General features: G+C 37.9%; 1 pseudogene; it reads left to right on the top strand.

The window, feature by feature from the left end:
- Nucleotides 1-7,917: 7,917 nt before the first annotated feature.
- Nucleotides 7,918-9,521, top strand: LOC149182367 (signal recognition particle subunit SRP54 2 pseudogene; annotated as a pseudogene).
- The last annotated feature ends 11,052 nt before the right edge of the window (nt 9,522-20,573 follow it).

Raw genomic sequence — 20,573 nt, 5'->3', positions numbered from 1 at the left:
CTTATTCCAAACTGAATGTTGGGAAAAAAAAATCTAGTGTGGGTGTTCATTTGGTTTATTATGGCTAAAGATATCAGCCAAGGCTTTGAAAATGCAAGAGGCATTAATTGGCATTTCATTTATGAAAATAATGGAAATTAGCAGAAAAAGAAGGTGAATGGTCACAAGTTGCATGTGAAAAGGAAAATGAACAAAAATAATGGAAATTGAATAAAATAGAGGCCTCACTAATAAAAAGGCTCATGAGGATCAATTTGTAGCTTTTTGTCAGTTTAGCTTTGGAGCTCTCTCTCTCACTCCTGGACTCTCAGATTTTTCTTGTAGAACTTCAGCATTAGATCAAAAAAAGCAAAGAAAGCGAGAGGAAGCAACGATCAAGCAAGGAAGAGTAGGATCAAGCAACTATAATGATATTACTTGCAAGTATCGATTTGCATGTGTGATTTCCTTGCTAGTTATGGCATGCATGTGTGCTCTTGGTTCTCTTGTTGTCATTCACATGGGTTTTTCTAGGTGTGATAGTTCTTTTCAGGGATGTGAATGCCTCAATTGAGGGATGTGAATGCCTCAATTGAGCCTAGGAATCCTCTACTGGTGAATGGAGGGATACACGGTAAAACTGAGTGATGAATACTTTAAATTGGGCATAGGAATCCTTTGATCGTTAATGGTGGGATACGCGATAAATCCCAGAGGGTGGAGATCTCGTAGGCATAGGAATCCCTTGATTGGTAATGGTTGGATACACATTAAAGCCAAGAGATTGAGATGGACAAATTCCTCACGGTTTAGGTGGAGATATATGAAGGCATCCATGCCTTTTTAGATCCTAGTGATCGGGTGGGGATTTCAGTAAATACCAATTCTATTAATGAGAGTTGAGGTGGTTTGGCCTCAGGAATCCTTGGTTGGTTTTGTTGTTAGTCCCACATTCATGCTTGGAATATGGTATAGGGGTGATTGGCTGAATTAAAGATTTGGTTCAACTAATCTATGGTCATGTGGTTTGTGTAAGTCCCTGACTTGGTTGGCCTATGCATTCATTAATAATAGCTCATTCTCCTTGTTATTTCATGTGTAAATTTACTTGTTCATACATGATTCTTATGGATGTTACCTTTGTTATTTATGTTTGTTATATGTTGGTTATAAGTATGTTTTATGAAAAAGTTGATGTATGTATCTCATCATGTTTTGATTAGCAAATGAATGAACAATGAACATTGGACCTAATAGATGATAATGCAACTATTTTGATAAGGCATAAATGATTCCTTTTGAATCTAAGATAAGTATGAGAACCCTATGGTCAGATATGTTGTTATGACCTCTTGATTACATATCTGTAACATGTTTGATGAAATTCGTGTCATGGCTATTAGGGGTCAGGTTAAGCCCCTATTCAAATGTTTGAATTAGTACCTTTGTTTCAGTATCATCTATCATTTTTGGAAGTTTCATGAAATTTTGGGTAATGGCCTGACTCCTAGCCCTGAAAAGTGGCACAGAATCTAGGGTCATTGGCTCGGAACTGCCTGAAAAAGGCCACAATCATTGGCATGACTTGTTGTGGGAGCCACTAGAAGGCCTTGGTCACATGCATGCCTTGTCATGGGAGTGATTGAGGCTCTAAGACAGTAAAAGGGAAAGTTCTCTCAGGGGTTGGGCACTTGGAAGGGTTGGTTACCTCCTGAAGTGTTTGTAGCTCTTGAGGAAGGTGAGATTGTTTATGTTTTGTCGATTCCACTTCCTTAACTGTGCACCGGGAGTTGAATCACATCATAATAGTTGCTCATCACAAGTTTACCCCAGTGGACCGGTTTGCTTAGGTAAATGTGAGAGGAGGTTGTTACAGAGTGGTATTAGAGCATCGTCCACCCTTGGACTGGATGGGCGGTGTGTTGTTATACATTCATGTCGGTTGCATATGTGTTCTTTATGCTTGTGGTCTATGTATTTTTTTTGTATGCATGGTGGTGGTCATAGTTGCAGTGGTGTCACCATGTAAAATTTGATGGTGTGTTGTTGGATTTGGTCATCATAAGTGTATGTTGGTTATGCATTGGTTATGCATGCCAATGCTTATATATTGTTATGCATACATTGAAATGGTGATAGTTTTCATGCATGAGGTCTTGGTATGTGGTCGTTATGATCAGACATTGATAATTGGATAATGGTTGACCTTGCAGATGAGATATCCTCCCTGAACTATATTGAGGTATGTCGATTTATGTTATATTTTGGTTTTAGCTAACATGGTACACTTGCAGGAAAGAGATCAAAGATGACTAGAAATATGGTAGACTATAGTTCACAAGATTCTCTCTATGGATCAGATGAGTAGTGAGGTGGTGGGCATTCTTTTAACTTAGCAGACACATTGAGAAGTTTGAAGATAGAAATAAGAATTTGTGAGGAAGATAATGACAAGATAATTTAGGCATGGGAGAAACAAGCAAAAGTTAATGCAATTATCATTTAGAGTTTTTCATAATTGCAGAGACAAGGACCACTTTGGATCAGCGATGGGTAGGAAGATCATACTAATGGATCATATGGAAGTATATCTCATGGTGGGAACATGTCAGATAAAGATGACATGATCATATATGGTAGGATCTTGGATTCTTCGGATCAGAGAGGTGATGGACACAGGTTTTATTCTAGTTCTAGTTCTAACAGGCATTATGATCATCATTGTTATCATCCTTACAGGATGAGTTACAGGGGATATTTTCCTAATGAGTTCAAGAAATAAAATCCATCTACATTTGATGGATATTTAAAGAAGTCAAAGGATGCTAAGGCATGGATACTTGGGATGAAGAAATTCTTTGAGTTGCATGATTACACGGAGAATATGGACCATTGGCTCGATCGAATTATAGGAGGGTTTATCAATGAGTTCACTGTAGAAATGACATCAGCTACAGCGAGGCAGAATGATGCTTCCTCAAGGGACTGCAAGGTAAATACATTAAATCATTGAACAATTGGATTAAAATGTTGTTGTATGAAAAGCAGGTTATGAGAATAAATTAATGTTTGGGACTACGCGAAGTGGGAGGATCTATAAAAACGAAGGTAGCGCAGAGATAGAAAACAATCGCTTGATTTCGCCGCGGTAGGAAAGTGAAGAAGAGCTAGCGAAAGTTTCTTGAGAAGCACAATCAATCTGATAAGGAAGCGAATTCCACGCATACCACCCCCACCTACACCACCACCAGTCTCACCACCGTCACCTCCATCTCTGCCCACACCACCTCCGCCACCACCATAGTTCAATATGGCGAGCACGATTAAATTGCTAATATTCAGAGGAGTAGGGAACGAAGATCCAAAAGTGTATTTAAATAACAAGAAATCACAATCTTGCTAATATATAACAATTTATAAAAAAAACACCATACCTTGTCTTCTTAAAACCATGTTTTTTATCTTTTCCAAATTAAATTTAACTTTTCAAAAGTTTCATTTACATCCCATTATTATTTCTCTATACTAAGTACACCTTCGCACCTTTAAATACTCAATGATATTTTAAATGGATAAATATTATTTCATCAACAACATATATATATGTTTTATTTTATATCTTATTTAATTTAAATTTGGTAATAATTTTCTTGGTGATTTGTAATTTTTTATTGTTTAAATTGTATCTATGAATATATAAATGAATTTGATGCCCTAATCAACACTCAAATATATATAGAGTACACAACTTAAACATACAATTTCAATCATTTTAATTCAAATTAATTAAAAAAATATACTATTAAACTTAAATTAATTTTCAATATTGATGAAAAAATTATGGAATTTTTCAATCAATATTTTAAAGCACGATGTGAGATTCATCTCCAACCCACTAATAAAATAACATAAAAACAAATAAAATACATTATACAAAAATTTAAAAAATTCAAAGTTTACAAATAATTGATGTCAAAAGAAAGAATAAAAAACCCTAATACAAAAAGGGACAAAAGAAACGAAAGAAACAAGGGCTACATAGTAGATAGTCCTTCTTTAAATATAGCTAAATGAGAGTAGAAAACAATAAAAATACAAAGATTTAAAATTTTAAAATGCTATAAATAGATTAATTTTAAATTGTAATTAAATGCATTATTAATTTTTTGTAAATTAACATGGTTTGTATTACAACATAGAAATACTTATTAATAGTTTACATTTGGCTTCTTATAGTTTGTGGATATGGCCTTGTGAAAATCTTATTATTAAACCTGGGTATAGAGGCCTTAACATAAATTTCTATTATACCTTGGTTTGTGAATATGATAAATTTTATATTTATTATTATAACAAACATCTTATTATTTTGAATATCATTCATTTATTAATAGTGTAAAATCTATCTTATGCCGTTGAGTTTTCACAAAAACCTAAGTGACTCTACCCCCTTAAAAATATAATGTAAAAATAAAAACATATCTCTCACATACCATTAATAAATCTTTTTAAATTACATATGTGATTTTAAATTATGTATGTAATTTTAAATAATATATTTTTATTAGATTATATTAATCATTTGTCATTTTTATAAATAGAAATATCTAGTATTTTGAACACTTGAGAAAGTTGGAGCTAACATGAATATATGTTAGTTCTTTGTAAATCTTGATAATACATATAATTATATACATATAGGTCTTTCAATTTTCCTTGACATATTTTAATTCTTCTTTTTATAATTTAATATATATATATATATATATATATATATATATATATATATATATATAGATATATATATATTAAGGCATAGTCTAATTTATGGACAAATAACCTTTTTTCCTGTTTGGTAATACAATTTCAATTAAAATTGTGATTTTTTGTTGTTTAAAATACATTTTTGAATGCATAATTGGATTTAGCACTATTAAAAACTCGTGGGGCACTTGAATTTTATAGATTAAACAACTTAAATTCAAATTTTTTTAAATCTATATCGGATTTTTCCCCAATGGGGGCGACCTCTATTTTAAGTGAAGGACGGGGAGGGGCATTTAACCCTTGCCCAAGTGGCATGAGCTGACATTGTGGGTACTCAACACCCTCACGTTGTGCGCGAGAACAGAGGGTTCTTGAAGGGTGCTATGGTATATTTGTTATGTGGGATCTCTGGAAAAGTCATTATTTTTTCATGGTAATAGGCAAAGAGAAGTTGGTAGGAAATGTCTCTATAGGAGTGCAAGGTGGCTTGTTATCCTTACCATCCTTGGCTCCCCAAATAGAACCAATTCGATTAGTTACTACTTCTGGTCTTGGAGGCTCATCCCCTGTTGTGGTCGCAATGCAACATAAAACGACTTGGGACTTGACTTGCGGTGGTTTGCTCAGACATTCAACGAGTGGGGAATTAGGGAAAAATAATTCAATAGCTGGAGCTGGTGGTTATAGGGAATATGTGCATGAACGTTTCATCTTTGAATTTACTGGTTAAATTCTTCCCCATAGTCTTTAGGTTTGCATGTCTTTTTCCCTTATCAGGATTGTTAATTTTCTTGGCAAAACAAGTATTTGGCTTGGGGTAGTAGTGTATGAGTCTATGTTTGTTGAGGGTTGCCCCTCCTGGTTTCTATCTAGTTTTCACTTTTTGTGGTCAACTGTGGAAGTAATGGTGTTCTTTATGGGGTTTCTCCTCTTTATGTTAGGCTTGTGAGTCACTTACAACTCTGGGTTTGGCTACTGTTGGAAGCGACTAGGTGTCATCTCTATTAGACTGTGCAATTATATAACTTTTCTTGGTACCCTTGCTTGGGACTTGAGGGTGTTGGTTTCTTTTAGTGTGGGTGTGGAATTTGCGACCACCTGCAAACCTTCCACGACCCATGCATTTCCAGCAAGGTCATGCTTGCAGAGGCATGGGACCTTCCACCCAATAAGTAGACCATTGGGAAAAAGTTTGAAATTATGGGGAGGAGGTAGACCAACAACCACCTCCATCCCCAAGTGTAATTGACTTGCCATTTCCATTTGATGCACTGGAACACAAACTTCAACAAGTCATGACCATTCTAAAGCAACTCGCTCATGACTGACATGATGACTAGAATGAAATCATTTCTTTCATGAATGAATTACAACACAATCAATGGCACATGATGGATAGGCTATTATCCTTGTGTCGAGGACAAAGAAGACTCCAAGTGAGGGGTGGATGGACTAGAAGGTAGGTTGGCGCACGTGGAATCACATATTGACGAGGGACTTCTCCCTTCTCCACCTCCAAGAAACAGTCAGGACACACTAGGTGTTAGGTAATCTTGTTGATTTGGGATAAAGATTGGTTGTATTTTGGTTTTGGGTTTTGTTTTTTTCTCTTTTGGGCAATCTGCATATGGTCTTTGGGTTTAATGTTGTTTAGTATCAATGTGGTTTTGTCATTATCTTCTAGCCAACAAGTCTTGTAGGAATGAGGCTACCAGAAGTAGGCTAGTATCGAGCTCCTCATAACATAACCTTGTTATGAATTATTAGAAATGCTAGATTCACTAAAAAGAAAAAGAAAAAACTGCCAAATTTTAGTTAAAATTAAATATAATTTTTTTTATGAAAAAAATCATTTCACCTGTAAATTAGAGTGTCTTATTATAATCATTAAATTTTTCAATACTTATTAGATAAAATTTTAATAAACCATTATACTTATATGATAAAATAAAATTTAATTTACAATCATAATTTATATATAATTTAAACATAATATTTTGCTATAAATAGAAATCATGATTATTAAAAATAATATATATGTTTTGTAATAGCAATATTTATGGATATTGTAATTATAAATTATGTGGAAGCATACATTTCAGTGTAATATTTTAAATAAAAATAAAATATTGCTACAAATTCAATAAAATTGAATTATTAATTTTGTTATTTTTGGTTTTTAAATTGACTTAAAAACATCTTTACATGCCATCAATTTAAAAACACCTTTACATGCAATACATAATAATAATAGCATAGAGTTACTATTACTAGATATAATAATTTCAATAAAATAAAGTAATATGATTATAAAAATAATATATATATATATATATATATATATATATATATATATGTTTTGTAATAGCGATATTTATGAATATTGTAATTATAGATTATGTGGAAGCATATTTCAGTGTAATATTTTAAATAAAAATAAAAATATTGTTACAATTTTAATAAAATTGAATTATTAATTTTTGTTATTTTTGGTTTTTCAATTGACTTAAAAACATCATGTACATGCAATAGATCAATTTAAAAACACCTTTACATGCAATAGATAATAATAAGATCAATTTAAAAATACCTTTACATGCAATAGATAATAATAATAGCATAAAGTTACTATTACTCGATATAATAATTTCAATAAAATAAAGTAATACGATTACTAAAAATAATATATATATATATATATATATGTTTTGTAATAACGATATTTATTGATATTATAATTATAAATTATGTGGAAGAATACATTTCAGTGTAATATTTTAAATAAAAATAAAAATATAGCTACAAATTCAATAAAATTGGATTATTAATTTGTTTTATTTTTTATTTTTAAATTAACTTAAAAACATCTTTACATGCAATACATCAATTTAAAAGCACCTTTACATGCAATAGATAATAACAATAACATAGAGTTACTATTACTAACAATAACATAGAGTCACTATTACTAGATATAATAATTTCAATAAAATATAGTAATATGATTATAACCATATCACGATTAAATTTTCTTCGCCGACCTGATAGATTATAATATTTCCTAAAAAGCCCTACAAGTTTTCTATATATATAAATAAATAAGAGAGTTAGGAGAGTTACAAGGGCGTTCATAATCAACACCGAGCGGGAGAGCGGCAGGAGGGTTGGACAATTTTCGTTCGCAGTCTGACGATAACCAGTGGATTCCAGCTTCGGTTCTCGCTGTAATTTTTTATTTTGCCCTCAGAACTGTAATTGAGAATCTCAAATACGTTCCAGCAGGTTGAGTTTCAACAAGAATGGTGTTGGCAGAGCTAGGCGGGAGTATCTCCCGCGCCATACAGAGCATGAGCAATGCCACCATTATTGACGAAACAGTCTTCAATAGCTGCTTGAACGAGATATCAAGAGCTTTACTCCAGGCCGATGTCCAATTCAAAATTGTCCGCGAAATGCAGAGCAACATAAAAAAGATTGTCAATTTACACGGCGTGGCTGCTGGTCACAATAAACGAAAGATCATTCAACAGGCTATTTTTGATGAATTGTGCAGAATGCTGGACCCTGGAAAACCTGCTTATTCCCCAAACAAAAAGAAAACCAGTATTGTCATGTTTGTAGGGTTACAGGGCTCTGGCAAGACTACTACATGTACAAAGTATGCACAGTATTATCAAAAGAAGGGCTGGAAGCCAGCCCTGGTCTGTGCAGATACATTTAGGGCTGGTGCTTTTGATCAGCTCAAACAGAATGCCACTAGGGTCAACATCCCCTTCTATGGAAGCTATACAGAACAAGATCCTGTAAAAATTGCAGGGGGAGGGGTAGATAGATTTAAGAGAGAAAATAGGGATCTCATAATTGTGGATACCAGTGGGAGGCACAAGCAGGAGGCTGCATTATTTGAGGAAATGAGACAAGTAGCCCAAGCAACAAATCCAGACCTTGTGATATTTGTCATGGATAGCAGTATTGGGCAAGCTGCATTTGATCAGGCACAGGCTTTCAAGAATACTGTTTCTGTAGGAGCTGTGATTGTTACTAAAATGGATGGGCATGCAAAGGGTGGAGGTGCACTCAGTGCTGTTGCAGCAACAAAGAGCCCTATTATATTTCTTGGAACAGGGGAACACATGGGAGATTTTGAGGTTTTTGATGTGAAGCCATTTGTGAAGAGAATTCTGGGCATGGGGGATTGGTCTGGTTTCATAAATAAAATTCAGGAAGTTGTGCCTGTGGATGGAGAATCTGATCTCTTGCAGAAACTTTCTCAGGGCAAATTCACATTGAGAACCATGTATGAGCAGTTCCAGAACATTCTTCAAATGGGGTCTATTGGTGAGATGCTTTCCATGATTCCTGGATTCAATCGGGAACTGATGCCCAAGGGCAAGGAAAAGGAAAGCCAGTTGCGTATCAGAAGGTTCATGACCATGATGGATTCCATGACAAATAAAGAGCTTGATAGTTTGGATCCCAAGTTCATGACTGAGTCGAGAATGGTGAGAGTGGCTCGTGGATCTGGTCGTCCTGTTCAGGAAGTGATGGCAATGATGGAAGAATACAAACGGTTGGCTAAGGTTTCGAGCAAGATGAAGGGCCTTAAGATTCCCAAGGAGGGTGGTAAGATGAGTGGCTTTCCCAAGAATATGAATGCTCAACAGATGAGCAAGGCTCTTCCACCCCAAATGCTGAAGCAGATTGGTGGCATGGGAGGGTTGCAGAACTTAATGAAGCAGATGGGTTCCAAAGGCATGGGAGGCATGTTCGGTTGACACTAGCTCTCATGTATATAGTTATTTTTTCTTTCATGTACATAGCTCTTGGTCTTCAAGGACTTGTGACCTTTCATTGATGAAGTTAGCGTTTATGTAGCTGATTTTTATTAGGATATAACTTTCTATTAAGATGTAACTTTTTAGTCATCAAGTTTGAAATTTATGAAATTTTGGAAAAGTATAGTTTGATTTATTTACAAGTGCAAACCGCTTTTAAAGTGCAAAATATGAATTAAATTGCGCCTTTATATATTTGATTCCCCCTCTCTCTATATATATATATATAAAGTTGCATTTTTGAATATATAAAATGGATTCAACATTTTCAAATTTTACTTTGGGGTACATTACAAATCTTTGTTCAATTTTAAACAAAATTGAGAGAAAAAATATAATTTTTTTGGATTTCAAGCACAATTCAACAAAAAATATAAAATGTATTAACCGTAAAAAAAAATTAGTATTATTATTTTATTTCTATATAAAGTTGATATAAGATTATTTTCCTTGATATGTACATAACATGCATATTAGTTTTTGTGTCACATCCTTATGTGCTAGAGCTAACTTTCATCCTCTTTAGCCAAGAAACAACCTTCCTTTCCAATCTCATCTAAGTTGTATACATCATTTGGAGTTCTTGTTGTTGTCGCCAAAAACCTACCTGATTTCTCCCTTCGTATTTCACATTTCTTTGAGTTAAACAATGACACATGCCCTTGATCACACATTTGAATCACACTTAGTAGATTTTGGTTCAAATTTTCTTGAGTAACACATCTTTTATTGTGTATTTCTTGCTTCTGAGCTTAATAGTTCCCTTTCCTATCACGTTTACAGAGCCATCGTTTCCAAATGAGACTATTTCATCGTTATCTTCTTGTAGAGATACAAATTTTTTTATTATCCCTTGACATATGTGTTGAGCAGCCACTATTAACATACCACACACTTTTATTTCTTTGGGCTTTAAAGGCAATGCCAGAACATTCAATTTCTCTTCCAAATATTTGGAGGAGCATCTACATGTTGTAATTCCCTTGGAGGATTGGTTATCTTGCAATATTTAGCTTGGTGTCCAAAGTTGTTGCATCTATAGCATTATACTTCATTGCTTAAGTGTCCAATTTTTTTATAACTATGTTTGTAATATTCTTTAGATCTTTTAGAATAATCAATCCCGGAGTAGCTTCTATACATAGCATAAGCTTTACAGTTTACAAACTTATGTCCAAATGTGTTGCAAGAATAGCAGACTCTAAGAAAGATATTTTGATATCTGGGAGGAGACCTTCTTTGTAGTACAATTCTCTGCCTTTCTCTTGTGATCTCTTCCTTGTAGGCTTTTGATTTTGCACCAGTTGAGCTTGAGCCTTTTCTTTGAAAGGGATGCTTTCCTCGGAGTTCTTGACTATGTCAGTATATGTTTTCTATTGAACTTATTTTTCTGTCATCATGGAGTTAGAGCCTTTGATGAATGTGGCCCTATATCATAATCTAATCTTGTCACTGCATGATCTTTAACTGTGAATAATTTCATCCAAAATATTGGTGTTATTTGCAAAGTTTTGTTGGTTTTTCCTCTTCAGTGCTTCCTTTCTAGAGAGACAACTTATGCTTCTAGATCTTCCTTTGAATGGATGTTATCTTCCACCTCCTTCTTGAGTGATTCTTCAATTTTATTTGCTTCTTCCAACCACACTTTGAGATTGATGATAATATTTGTTGAATTTTCCATATTTTTGTTACGACCTTTAGCTTGCTTATTTAGATCACTTAATTTGGTTTCCAATGTCTAGACTCTCTTCTTCAGATGAAGAGTTGTCTTCCTTTGAGTACAAACTTTTCTTGAGGCCTTTCTTTTTACCCTAATTCTTGTATCTTTTTTTATTCTTCTTTGCTTTCCTCAAAGCCTCCTCTTCATCATCTGAGTTCTTTGCATAAGGATGCTTTGAAGCAAAATGACCAATTTCACCACAATTCAAACATTTTATTGGGATCTTACTTTTGTACTTGAATGTTCCTCTTTTTAGCTGTAATAGCTATGGTCAAAATTCCATGTAAATAATGTTAATAAAGGAAAAATAATAACCAAGGTGATGTGACACTTATTCCAAACTGAATGTTGGGAAAAAAAATCTAGTGTGGGTGTTCATTTGGTTTATTATGGCTAAAGAAATCAGCCAAGGCTTTGAAAATGCAAGAGGCATTAATTGGCATTTCATTTATGAAAATAATGGAAATTAGCAGAAAAAGAAGGTGAACGGTCACAAGTTGCATGTGAAAAGGAAAATGAACAAAAATAATGGAAATTGAATAAAATAGAGGTCTCATTAATAAAAAGGTTCATGAGGATCAATTTGTAGCTTTTTGTCAGTTTAGTTTTGGAGCTCTCTCTCTCACTCTTGGACACTCAGATTTTTCTTGTAGAACTTCAACATTGGATCAAAAAAAGCAAAGAAACTGAGAGGAAGCAACGATCAAGCAAGGAAGAGTAGGATCAAGCAACTATAATGATATTAATTGCAAGTCTCGATTTGCATGTGTGATTTCCTTGCTAGTTATGGCATGCATGTATGCTCTTGGTTCTCTTGTTGTCATTCACATGGGTTTTTCTAGGTGTGATAGTTCTTTTCAGCCTTGCCTTGCCATTTTTAGATAACCATGGTGTGATAGGGTTCTCATATTTTGGTTGAGATGGATTTCCAGATGGACTTGAAGCTGAGTGGGGTGGTCTCCAGATTATTCGCAAGGCCTAGGAATCTGTGGATGGGATACATGGTAAAGTTTGGATGTGAATGCCTCAATTGAGCCTAGGAATCCTCTACTGGTGAATGGAGGGATACACGGTAAAACTGAGTGATAAATACTTTAAATTGGGCATAGGAATCCTTTGATTGTTAATGGTGGGATACGCGATAAATCCCAGAGGGTGGATATCTCATAGGCATAGGAATCCCTTGATCGGTAATGGTTGGATACACGTTAAAGCCAAGAGATTGAGATGGACAAATTCCTCACGGTTTAGGTGGAGATATTTGAAGGCATCCATGCCTTTTTAGATCCTAGTGATCCGGTGGGGATTTCAGTAAATACCAATTCTATTAATGAGAGTTGAGGTGGTTTGGCCTCAGGAATCCTTGGTTGGTTTTGTTGTTAGTCCCACATTCATGCTTGGAATATGGTATAGGGGTGATTGGCTGAATTAAAGATTTGGTTCAACTAATCTATGGTCATGTGGTTTGTGGAAGTCCCTGACTTGGTTGGCCTATGCATTCATTAATAATAGCTCATTCTCCTTGTTATTTCATGTGTAAATTTACTTGTTCATACATGATTCTTATGGATGTTACGTTTTTTATTTATGTTTGTTATATGTTGGTTATAAGTATGTTTTATGAAAAAGTTGATGTATGTATCTCAACATGTTTTGATTAGCAAATGAATGAACAATGAACATTGGACCTAATAGATGATAATGCAACTATTGTGATAAGGCATAAATGATTCCTTTTGAATCTCAGATAAGTATGAGAACCCTATGGTCAGATATGTTGTTATGGCCTCTTGATTACATATTTGTAACATGTTTGATGAAATTCGTGTCATGGCTATTAGGGGCCAGGTTAAGCCCCTATTCAAATGTTTGAATTAGTACCTTTGTTTCAATATCATTTATCATTTCTGGAAGTTTCATGAAATTTTGGGTAATCGCCTGACTCCTAGCCCTGAAAAGTGGCACAGAATCTAGGGTCATTGGCTCGGAACTGCCTGAAAAAGGCCACAATCATTGGCATGACTTGTTGTGGGAGCGACTAGAAGGCCTTGGTCACATGCATGCCTTGTCATGGGAGTGATTGAGGCTCTAAGATAGTAAAAGGGAAAGTTCTCTCAGGTGTTGGGCACTTGGAAGGGTTGGTTACCTCCTGAAGTGTTTGTAGCTCTTGAGGAAGGTGAGATTGTTTATGTTTTGTCGATTCCACTTCCTTAACTGTGCACCGGGAGTTGAATAACATCATAATAGCTGCTCATCACAAGTTTACCCCAGTGGACCGGTTAGCTTAGGTAAATGTGAGAGGAGGTTGTTACAGAGTGGTATTAGAGCATCGTCCACCCTTGGACTAGATGGGCAGTGTGTTGTTATACATTCATGTCGGTTGCATATGTGTTCTTTATGCTTGTGGTCTATGTATTTTTTTTGTATGCATGGTGGTGGTCATAGTTGCAGTGGTGTCACCATGTAAAATTTGATGGTGTGTTGTTGGATTTGGTCATCATAAGTGTATGTTGGTTATGCATGCCAATGCTTATATATTGTTATGCATACACTGAAATGGTGATAGTTTTCATGCATGAGGTCTTGGTATGTGGTCGTTATGATCAGACATTGATAATTGGATAATTGTTGACCTTGCAGATGAGATATCCTCCCTGAACTATATTGAGGTATGTCGATTTATGTTATATTTTTGTTTTAGCTAACATGGTACACTTGCAGGAAAGAGATCAAAGATGACTAGAAATATGGTAGACTATAGTTCACAAGATTCTCTCTATGGATCAGATGAGTAGTGAGGTGGTGGGCATTCTTTTAACTTAGCAGACACATTGAGAAGTTTGAATATAGAAATAAGAAGTTGTGAGGAAGATAATGACAAGATAATTTAGGCATGGGAGAAACAAGCAAAATTTAATGCAATTATCATTTAGAGTTTTTCATAATTGCAGAGACAAGGACCACTTCGGATCAGCCATGGGTAGGAAGATCATACTAATGGATCATATGGAAGTATATCTCATGGTGGGAACAGGTCAGATAAAGATGACATGATCATATATGGTAGGATCTTGGATACTTCGGATCAGAGAGGTGATGGACATAGGTTTTATTCTAGTTCTAGTTCTAACAGGAACTATGATCGTCATTGTTATCATCCTTACAGGATGAGTTACAGGGGATATTTTCCTAATGAGTTCAAGAAATAAAATCCATGTACATTTGATGGATATTTAAAGAAGTCAAAGGATGCTAAGGCATGGATACTTGGGATGATTACATGGAGAATATGGACCATTGGCTCGATCGAATTATAGGAGGGTTTATCACTGAGTTCATTGTAGATATGACATCAGCTACAGCGAGGCAGAATGATGCTTCCTCAAGGGACTGCAAGGTAAATACATTAAATCATTGAACACTTGGATTAAAATGTTGTTGTATGAAAAGCAGGTTATGAGAATAAGTTAATGTTTGGGACTACGCGAAGTGGGAGGATCTATAAAAACGAAGGTAGCGTAGAGATAGAAAACAATCCCTTGATTTCGCCGTGGTAGGAAAGTGAAGAAGAGCTAGCGAAAGTTTCTCTAAGAAGCATGATCAATCTGATAAGGAAGCGAGTTCCACACACCGTCACCTCCATCTCTGCCCACACCACCTCCGCCACCACCATAGTTCAATATGGCGAGCACAATTAAATTGCTAATATTCAGAGGAGTAGGGAACAAAGATCCAAAACAATTTTGGTTCGTGGTAAAGGCTGTATGGGAAGCAGAAGGAGTTATGTATGACAATATAAAGAAGGCAACGCTGGTAAGTGCGTTTCAAGATTACGCAATAACATGGTACATTAAGCACTCTAATGACCATCCAAACGCGTGGATCGCAGATATCCAGGTTGCGCTGGACAAAGAATTCAGCAGGCCAAAGTTGGAGACACAATCAATTATCGAGTTTAAGGAAATTGCGATGCTTCCAGGTGAGACCCCATGGGATATGGATTAGAGACTAAAGAGTATGATCCGTGAAGCCAACATGACCTTAACAGATGGGCAGCACCACGCATGGTTTGTAGCCTCACTAACACCGCATTTGAGGACGGCTCTATCACAATAGAAGTTATTCACCCAGGCCGAGGCTTTGGAGATTGCAATGAGACTGCACGAGACTCCAATACAATATCCTAGCCTGGGAGTTCAACAAATCCACGCGCAACTGCAAAATTTGTGTCTAGAAATGCAGAGTTTGAAACAAGACAGGACAACTTACCTAGAAGCACATGAGGAACTATGGTGCATAAAATGCAAAGGCTAGGGGCATGACAAGGACCATTGTCTAGTTTTCATGAATTACGTGGCGAGAGGAGGGAAATTTCCCTTAAGACCAGAGGAACAAATAGGATCGACGCGACGCTTACATTATGGTGCATGATTTTTCAAATAGGAGGAAAACACACTATAGATAACTGTCACCTATTACAGAAGTATATGCATATGTCCCAACAATTGTTTTGTAATTTCAGCAGGTCGGTAGGCCATGATGAGCGCGCCTGCATAAGTTACGAATTGATGATGGATCGGAATCCTGCCTACAGAGTGTAGATTGAAATACGAGCCCTTGATCCAAATGCAGGGATGGCACGCGTTGGATTTCAGGGGCGCGGATGAGGTCGAGGAGGAATGGGACTAGGAAGGGGTCGCGGACAACTGATTTGTTACAATTGCGGAGGGCCAGGTCATTATGCCCGCGATTGTACAAATCCAACAAGAGCATCATGTTTATATTGTACTCAGTTTGATAATGAGACAAAGGACTACCCTACACTGATAGCGAAGTTGCGCGATAAGGGGACACTCTAGCCTCCCCCGACTCAAAATTTGCAAATGATGAGGTCTGAATCACGCGAAGAGGACTCGAATGTAAACATAGTGCTCCAAAGTGGTATCACGACAGGAGATGACAAAGGTAAGAAGCCTGAAGAAACTGCGTAGGTTAACAAGGCCCCTACAAAGGAACCTGAATTTTATTTGGAGCGCGTGAAGGAGACATTCATGAAAGCTAAGAAGAGCTTCACAGAGGCCTCCACTTCAGGTAGTAAGGATCAACTAGAACTAGGGATGGATCCTTCAATGCTCACTACCTTTCTGGAGACATGCATGAATCTGCTACGCGATAGCAAAATGGTGAAGGGACTACAAGAACTTATCACTAAGTGCACAGGGTTAGGAGAACCGCATGTAGTCCAGAAACTTAAAACATGCATTATGAAAAGGAAGGGAAATGAGATTGAGTGCACAAATCAGGGAATATGAAATGGATCAAGTAATTTTGGATCTAGGATCGGATATGAATGTACTGCCAAAGTAGACATGGGAGCATATGGGTAGGCGCACGTTGTAATGGTCTCCTATTCAATTGCGAATGGCAAACTAGTAGAAAATCCTATCGATGGGAAGATTGCAGGGGATAATGGTAGACATTGAAGGTGCGAGCATGCTTGCAGATTTCAAGGTGATAGAGATTGTAGATAACAACAATCCCTATCCCACGCTACTAGGAATAGATTGGGCCACTAATATGAACGGAATCATAAATCTGAAGAAGCGCAAGATGATTTTTGAAAAAAAGTCATTGTGCATAGTGGTACCTTTAGACCCTGTGGAAGGATCGTGGTACATGGAGCCAGTGCGCGATGACGAGCTAGACTATATCTACAAGATAACCGCTCGGGAACAGGATTGGGTGAATCCAACAACAGATGGAAAAATTTCATGGGAGTGTGAAAGCTCTTGCACATCAGATTCAAATGAGGAAACAGAATAATGGCAGAACCGGTTACACGAGGTAACCACACTCAATTGCAACATGATGCTAAGATCACTACGCTGCATGACAACAGAGGCAAGGGATCTACCTAGGTATGACAGGTTAACAACGATGGATGAATTCTTAGACAAATTTGAAAGAGAAGTGTCGAAACAACAGCGTTTTGACGCTCTGAAATGGGCACTACGCGTTACACCCGCAAGGTGGTGGGGTACGCATCAGAGATGCTTTGAAGATTGGCGCGAATGCCGAAGATGATGTGCTTGCAATTTGGTAAGCCTCAGAAGAGAATGGAAGCCAGGCAGGATGGACAAAACAGCCTATGCGCCCACCTTTCCAGATGGGTATAGTCATATGGTATGCAACCTGCACGAACACACACCGCTCTTATTATAGGAAACAGGAACAACAAGAAAAAGTAGGCAGGACAAGTGCGTGAATGACGAAGTATGATACAACCTAGCACGCCAAAAATCATACATGGGGAAACCTTTGACAAGGTGTGCGAAGTGCTAAACAGGGTCCACCATGTGAGATGCACCAATTGGGACCTGCGCGTACCTGCAGTTGTATGGGCTTATAGGACCATGTGCAAAACTTTGACCACACAAGCATTTCCAAAGCAGAAGAATGAAGCAAAGGATGTAGTCCATATGGAGCATGCGAAGCAGAGTCCGCACGTAGTAGCACTAAAAGATATGACAATCCGCACAGACCGAAATGAAGAAATCACACAGCTACGCAAAGCAGAACATATAAGACTTTAGGAAGAAATTTGATGGGGAAACTTTAGACTTCGTGAACTTGAAAAAGACTGGGTACGACTAAGGGAGGAAAGTGCTTTAATGGACATAGAGATCAAGAAGCTGGAAAACAAATTAAAGGAAGAATTTCTCATCAAAAAACAGAGGATGGAAAGGCAAGGTGCGTAAAATCATACTAACGAGTTGGAGGACTATCATCGTAGACTGGTTAGTATGGTGCCGTGGTTGGGACCACATATCGTCAAACAAGGCAGCACATTGCCAATAAGAGAGTACGTGATGCTGATCATCACAGTGGAAGATGGGGATTCTCCGCGAACCATGATGAAGGATGGGATGGAGCCCCACAAGGGTGGTGCGACCACCTAGCTAGCCGTAAGGAGAACAGTCCTAGCGCTCTAGGCAGCTGAAAGGGAGCACAGGACCCTAAAATACTTTGCCTGGGAGCTACGCGATATTGGAGGTGTGCGCAGAATAGGAACGTCATAGGGTTTGTGACTGTGCATGGAGGGTTGCGCTGCCACATGGGTTGGCTAGGAAGTGACCATTGGTGTCATTATTCATGATCAGATGTTTGATTTGAGGCGAAATGGAGCAGGCGGCGGGCATTTAAGATGCGATTTATGGGCAAGATTTGGGAAAATCTGCTGCCAAGAAAGCATTAATGGCTCGAAATAGGGGGGAGTAGTCAAATTCGAATTTGGAAGGTGTTATAAAACTCACAAGGCTAGCCAACGAACAACACTTGGTCATTTGAGAATTGAGTGCTTGAGAAGAGCATAGAGTGTTGAGAGCCGAGTGATAATTGAGCCCCTAAGTTCGCGAGAGACATAATACAACCCAAAGAGGATGACAACCACTAAGGATGGGTTAGGAATTGAGGAGGTAACCGTTGGTGAGGCCACGTAGACCCACATGGTGGAGGATGTTCCAGAAGGCGCCGGGGTGGTAACAGAAATCCCCAAATCACCGCGAACACCAAGGCCCAAGAAGGATAAACAGGCAATGGGGCCAGTACACATGTCCCCAAGGAATCCGCAGCACAAAATATCCATGGAAGAGAAGGGGAAGGCAGTCACAATAGAAACCGACGAGGAAGAAGAAGACTTGCAAGCCCTGATTGTCGTAGCAGAGGAAGAAGAAGACATGGAGGAGGATATCCAACCATTGCGCTCTACAACAAAACTTCCAACATATGCCCCTCCGAAGAAAGGAAAAACCAAGGTGCCAAAGAACTTGGACGAAAAGAAAACCTCGCTCCAGACCCCGCTCCTCCCTGATGACATTGTATTTGAGGGTGCGCACCTAGGTCGCGTGCCAACCATGAAATTTGAAGACTGGGACCTCGCTCACAACGAGAAGTTTTTGAAGCCTAGAGATTGGGAATTTGATGAAGCAGAACACTAAGGGAGTGATGATAACATTAGAGATGTGGAAATTTTTGCGCGATGTGGAAAAGGTTGGGTTGCTGCATTTATTATGGATACCACATTTCCACCGCACGCCCATCACCATTTTCGTCATTAGGAAATTGCTCTTCCTGGTGCATGATGGGTATCTATGGCTAGAGGAGCCCATTCCCATCATGGCAAACCTCATTAACCGAGTTTCTCGGCTCCCCTATAAAGGAATGGACCCTGCGACTATAGCTGAAAAAGGTAGCGATTTGGCTCTTGCGGAAGCCATGAAGGCAAAGTATAAGCTGGAGAAGAAGAAGAGGGGCTACATCAACAAGAACATCAAGGACAAAGGGCTGCACGTAGCAACCCAACTCCTGGGCAGAAAAGTGATGAGGAAGTGCCGCGCTGATGAAGTACCGATGCCGACAGTTGCGCTGGTTGAGCAGTGTGTGCAGGGGGTTCATTTCTACTGTGCTAAATTCCTCTGCGAAGAATTTTTGACAAACTGTCGTGAAGCCCAGGAGCAGGGTAAGACCTTCCAATACACATGGTTTCTCTTATCCATATTGCAGGTAGAGGGAGAACTGTCGGAGGATAGTTAGTTCCCCCACATTGATAGAGAGTTACCAGAGGCCGTGAAGTACGCTTCGCTCTGGGCCACCAAGGACGCGAAACGGATTCGCGACATCAAAATTTTCTGGGTGCTCATGGAGGTGAGCATCCGGATGTGGATCAATAGGAAGTCACGCTTGTCACCTACGGTGTACAATAGTCTGAACAATTTTGCAAGATTTAAAGCCGATATGCAAAACTTCTATATCAGGGTGCAAAAGGATCCAGCGAAGCAATGGACGAATCTATTGTTTGTAGCCATTAACGACACGATTTTTACTGTCTTGGAGACATGGCCTCCTAAATGGCGCACTCTAGATCTGGAAAAAATAGAGATGGTAGTAGCCCAGAAGAAAAAATACGATACCAAGCTACGTGTCAATTAGTTAGCAAGAAAAGTCAGAACGAAAAAGTAGCAGCTGAGCAAAAGGCAGCACGGGAAGCAACAGCAGCACCGCAGGTAGTAAAGGCAGCAACAACATAGGAAAACAAGGGCCAAGCAACATCCCTAGGACAGGAGGCAGAGGAACCAGAAACAATAGAAGGGAGTACGGACCCGGGGGCCCCATAAACTCAGTTAAAGCGCTTGCGCATCACCGAAAAATCAGGCCCAAGGAAGAAGGTCAAGGCCTCAAGGTTAGCCATTGACCCGATCACCTTAATCGAAGGT

Source organism: Pinus tabuliformis, chromosome 3_2, assembly GCF_031772625.1.
Source record: "Pinus tabuliformis cultivar Carrire ecotype Pingquan chromosome 3_2, CPIR1, whole genome shotgun sequence".
Taxonomy (NCBI): Eukaryota; Viridiplantae; Streptophyta; class Pinopsida; order Pinales; family Pinaceae; genus Pinus; species Pinus tabuliformis.
The sequence above is the reverse complement of the archived record's forward strand: the minus strand, read 5'-3'. Positions and strand labels throughout refer to the sequence as shown.